Genomic DNA, 6,000 nt, shown 5'->3' with positions numbered 1-6,000 from the left:
CAGAGGGAGAGAGAGAATCCCAAGCAGACTGCACAGAGCGTGGAGCCCGACGCAGGGCTCAGTCTCACCACCCTGAGATCATGACCGTAGCCAAAATCAGGAGTGAGACACTTAACTGACTGAGCCACCCAGGGATCCCTCATGTACTTTTTTAGAAGTTTGATATTATTCAAAAATTATTTTAACCCCTATGGAAAGCATTCATTCATATTACATTTATTTACTGAGCAGCTACTATGGATTATCATCTGTGCCTGTTGTGGAAGAAATAAGAGAAATGAGACACAGCTTCTATCCTTAGTGGCCAGCAGAGGAGACCAACATTTAAACAGAAAGCATTTTCTGACAGCGTGGGAGCTTAGGTACATTACTCTTGTCTTTAGCTCTCAGAAGATTCTTAAAGATCCTTTGGGTTAGGAATGGAAACGGGGGAGGGGCAGACCAGCAGCGGAGAACCAGCACATGAACCCCATGTGCCCATCACGCAGTAGGTATTGCCGAGTCTGTAGTTGGGCAAACAGCATATGTGCCTTTCAGGAATGGACAGTGTTAAACAGCCCTCATCTTGCTCAAGAGCTCGCTTTCTTCTGGAACCCATTCGGGAGCTGAAAGAGAAATTCCTGTGCCCCCTACAGTTGCTCATTGTGAAAAGTGGGCACCAACAGAGACAAGACGAGCAAGCCAGCTGTCTGACAAGCTGAGGCTCATAGCAACTGAAGCAGGACAGAGCTGCCATGCAAAGGTGCCCCAGGAAGCCTTCTAACCAGAGAAGGAGTGGTTCCAGAATAAACCATGTCCAAATTCTGAGACACTGTTAGAAAATTTGTTCAGAGCAAAGAGAGGAGCCAAAAGACTTTAAATGGGCCTAGAGTCTTCTGAGTCTCTAAATTTCTTTTTTTTTTTTTTTTAAGATTTTGTTTATTTATTTGACAGAGAGAGAGAGAGAGAACACGAGCAGGGGGAGTGGCAGGCAGAGGGAGAGGGAGAAGCAGGCTTCCCGCGGAGCGGGGAGCCCGATGCGGGGCTCGATCCCAGGACCCTGAGATCATGACCTGAGCTGAAGGCAGATGTCTAACCAACTGAGCCACCCAGGCGCCCTCTAAACTTCATTTTAATTGATACACTATCCATTTCTTCCTACATCTTCTAGAAACTAGCTTTGGAAGCAATGTGATTCTATGTTAATAACGAGAGGATTTTGGGAGCCGGTATTTGCCAAAGTGTTCATGAGCTATTAATGGGCTTTATGGAAAAAAAAAATTGTTACATGGTCAAGAAAATTTGAGAAATACCAGATTAAATAAAGACAAAGAAGTTTATTTACTATAAGACTTTTCAGAGCCTTAGTCTGCTAATATTCACTTTGAATCTCTGAGTAGAATATGCTATGTGCCATTTCCCAAAGCTCTTTCCCCCTGGAATTCTTTTATCAGAGAGCTCCTCATAAAATTAATGCTCTTTCTTTTAGGTCACAGATTAGGTTGTAACTTATTTTGGTAACCTATCTAGGTATCCAATCCGCCCTAGATCACTGGCCTTCGCTTACCAGTGCATCACATCCTGACTGGGGTATATCATCCAAGGGCATCACTGTAAATTCACGCTTGGTCCCCCTCTTAGACATGGCATGAACTTATAAAAAGAAAACCAAAAGAACTTTGTCAGCTTCGAAAACAAGAATAACACCTCTGAGGGCACAACATGGAGCAGAAAGTCAAAGTGATAAGCAGGCAGCAGTCACAGGCCTCAGTTTCCAGAGCAGGCCGAACAGCCGGACATGTTAGGTCCCATGAGATCAGAGACTAACAGTGTCTCATTGAAGGGAGGGACCTGGAGCCAGACTTGCTTCTTAAAACTCAGGGGCTGGGGTAGGGCTGTCCCAACAGCAAAAGAGGGCCGGAAATAAAAGCTGCCACCAGCAGTTACCTGAGGTCTGGAGGTTACACAAGGCCACACAGCTAAGCAGACATCGAGAACAGTCAGGACCCAGCTCCAGCTTCGCTTCCGTCTGTGGCTGGAGCTGCAATTCTAGGATGACCCCCCATGGGAAGAGAGCCCTGAGCTGACACAATAAACCACTAGGGGTGGGGAGGAGAGGGGTGGCGAGGACAGAGAACAACAGGAGAAAGAGCTCCCCAGCAATGCCCTTTCCTCACACACACTCAGCCCTGGACACTCGACAGCCCCCACCGAGTCCTCAAGCCCGAGCTCATAGGTCACTTTCTCAGTGACTCTTAGCTGGTTCTTCCAAATTCAATCATCCCTCACCCTCTGCATTGCCACCTCCACCACTCAGGGAACTGTAGTCATAAGACTCTGCCCCATCATTGTCTGCAGGTCTGAATTTCCAGGTGGCCAGACGCTCCCTGTGGGAAAGGACTGGGTCCCTTCCCCCCACATCACCCCCCCGCCATGTCCCAGCTCATCACAGTGGCTGGCATGAGGACACACCACGGAAACTTGCTGCAGCCGTGAAGCCTGTCACCTTAGACCTGTTTGGGTAAGCCATCTATCTGAAATGAGATTTGGGTATTATCTGTGGAGGGGCCTTTAGGAGATGTCACTGAAGATCTCTTTTATCGAGCGACACCCAGCTCACACCGTTCTTGGACACTGAAAATGGAATGAGGCAGAGGCATTGATGGCAAAAACATGCTGTATAGATGGGTAAGCACCTATGCACTTTTTAAAAAATAGCTTTGTTATCATATTATTCACATGCTATAAAATTCATCCATTTAAAGCGTGCAGCTCAGTGATTTCTTAGTTTATTTGAAGTTGTGCGACTGTCACCAAAATCTGATTTGAGAACATTTTTGTCACCTCAAAATGAAACCCCATGGCTGCTAGCTGGCACTCAACATTCTCCAACCCTCCCCCCACCTACCCCCAGGCCTCAGACTTTCTGTCTCTATAGATTTGCCAATTCTGAACATTTCATATAAATGAGATCATGCAACACGTGGCCTTTTATGACCAGCTTCTTCCACTCAGTGTAGTAGTGTTCCAGGTTCCCCCATGTCAGAGCACATATCAATCTTTTTATGGCAGAATAATATTCCATTGGATGGATATACCACATTTTGTTTATCCATTCTGATAGAAATGTGGGTTGTTTTAGTTTCTCGCTATTATGAATAACATTGCTTTGAACAGGAATGTACACATTTTTGTCTGGACATCCATTTTTCTTTCTCTTGGGTATATACCTAGGTGTGGAATTGCTGGGCTATATGGTAACTCTATGTTTAACATTTTGAGAAAATACCAAACTGTTTTCAAAAGTGGCCACACTATTTTACATTCTGACCAGCAATGTATAGAGGGTTCCAATTTCTACACATCTTTCCAAATACCTGTTTTCTGTCTTTTTTATTATAGCCAGACTAGTGGATGTGAAGTGGTATGTCACTGTGGTTTTGATTTCCCTAAAGACTAGTCATGTAGAGCACTTTTCTTTGTCCTTACTGGCCATCTATAGATCTTCTTTGGAGAAATGTCTATTGAAATCCTTTGCCCATCTTTAAATTGAGTTATTTCTCTTTTTATTAGAGTTGGAAGTTACTTTATATATGGTGAATAAAAGTCCCTTATCAGAAATATGATTTGCAAGTGTTTTCTCACATTCTGCAGGTTTTCCTTTTACTTTCTTGATGGTGTCCTTTAAGGCACAAATGTTTATAATTTTGATGAAATCCTACTTATTTTTTCTTTTGTCACTTGTGCTTTTGATTTTTTTGTCTAAGGAACAGTTGGGGGCACCTGGATGACTCAGCCAGTTAAGCATCTGACTCTTGATTTTGGCTCAGGCCATGATCACAGGGTCCTGCGATTGAGCCGCATGTTGGGCTCTGTGCTTAGCTTGGAGTCTGCTTAGGATTCTCTCTCCCCTTCTCCCTCTCCCTCTGCCTCTCTCTCGCTCTCTCTCAAATAAATAAATAAATCTCTAAAACAAAAAAAGAAAGAAAAAGAAACAGTCGCCTAACCCAGTCGTAAAGATTTGTTCCTATATTTTTTCCAGGAGATTTATAGTTTTAGCTCTTCTATCATCCATTTTGAGTTACTGTGTATGTGTGGTGTAAGGTAGGGCTCTAAAGTCATTAATTTGTATGTACATATCCATTTGTCCCAGTACCATTTCTTGAGAAGACCATTCTTTCTCTGTGTAATTATCTGGGTGCATTGTCAAAAATCAGTTGAACATAAATATGAAGGTTTATTTCTGGACCATTAAGTCTATTCCACTTACCTATATGTCTATACTTAGCCAGTAACACACTGTCCTGACTGCTGTAGGTTTGTAGTAACTTCTTCAATCTGGAAGTGAGTCTAACTTTGCTTTTCTTTTTCAAGATTGTTTGATCAAATCTGGGTATTTTGCATTTCTACATGAATTTTATGATCAGCTTGTCAATTTCTACAAAAAAGGTCAGCTGTGATTTGATAAGGACTGTAAGGATTTTGTTGAATCTGTAGATCTGTTTGGGGAGTATTGCCATCTCAACAATGTTAAGTCTTCTCATTAATGAACATGATGTCTTTCCATTTATTTAGATCTTTGTTTTCTTTCAATAGTGTTTTACAGTTTTAACTATACAAGTCTTGGATTTCTTATGTTAAACAAATATATAAGTATTTTATTCTTGTTGATGCTATTGTCAATGGAATTGTTTTCTTAATTTCATTTTCTGACTATTCATTGCAAGTGTATAGAAAGACAATTATATTTGTACATTGATCTGGCATCTTACTCCTTCCTAAACTCATTTGTCAGTTTTAATAATTTTTTAGTGGATTCCTTAGGATTTTCCATATGGGAGATCATATCTTCTGCAAGTAGAATATCTTATTTCTTCCTTTACAATCCGGATGCATTTTATTTCTTTTTCTTCACTAATTGTCTTAGCTAGAATCTTCAGCACAATGGTGAATGGAAGTGGTGAGAGTGGACATCCTTGTTGAGTTTATGACCTTAGAGGGGAAGCATTCGGTCTTTCACAATTAAGTATGATGTTCTTCAAGGGCTTTTCATAGATAGCTTTTATCAGGTTAAGGAAATTAACTTCTAATAAGATTTTTTTTTTATTTCACAGATCCTTTTAATGAATTATTATTTCACTCTTAAGACAACAGTTCTTTAACTATTAGCAAAAGATTGCCTCCAAAATATGGCACTGAAACAGATGCATAAGACCGTCCTTTCAACACAATGAAACGTAATGAAAAGTGTTCTGAATGAGAAAAGTATATAAAATAAATAAGACCAGTTTTACAGCCTGCATAATGCATAGTAATTTAACCATTAAATTAGAATCTGTAAAACTAGAAATGTACTTTTTGTATCAGCCTTAACAATGATTTTCAAGAAACTGATGAGTTTTGAAACAACTACATAGGTCAAATTGTATTCTACACCTAAAATGTTTGATTATTTTCAGGTTTGCCTTCCCTTGCCTTGCCAAATTCAATTTATATTTTCTAGTCAGTATGTTTTACATAATCTACACATTTAATTAACAATTTTACAATTTTTGTAAATTTTTGTTGGATGTTTTCATCATGACTGTTGGATTTTGTAAAATGTTTTGTCAATATCCTATGTGCTTTTGTATCAGATATTTATTGCTGTGTAACAAATAACCCAAAACTTAGTGACTTAAAACCACATTCCTTTTACTGACTCTCAATCTGGTAGGACAGCAATATGGGCTAGACTCAGCTAGATTATTCTCCTGGACTTGCCTGGGACTGGAGCTGGATAGTCTAAGATGCCTCCCTCTTATGTCTGGCAGTTGGTGCTGACTGTCAGCTGGGTCTCTTTTCATGTGCTCTGTCATTTTCCAGGTGACTCAAGCAAACTTCTTTACATGGCAATCTCAGGACAATGATGCAGGAAAATGAGAGCAGAAGCTGTAAGTACTCTTGAGGCCTTGCTTGGAAATCACACTGTTCAATTTGCCAAAGCTAGTTGCAAAGTACAGCCCAGATTCAAGGAGTAGT

This window comes from Mirounga angustirostris, unplaced genomic scaffold (assembly GCF_029215605.1).
Source record: "Mirounga angustirostris isolate CCGP_5_RB_7025 unplaced genomic scaffold, mMirAng1.0.hap1 SCAF_5, whole genome shotgun sequence".
NCBI lineage: Eukaryota > Metazoa > Chordata > Mammalia > Carnivora > Phocidae > Mirounga > Mirounga angustirostris.
Note: the sequence above shows the minus strand (reverse complement) of the source record.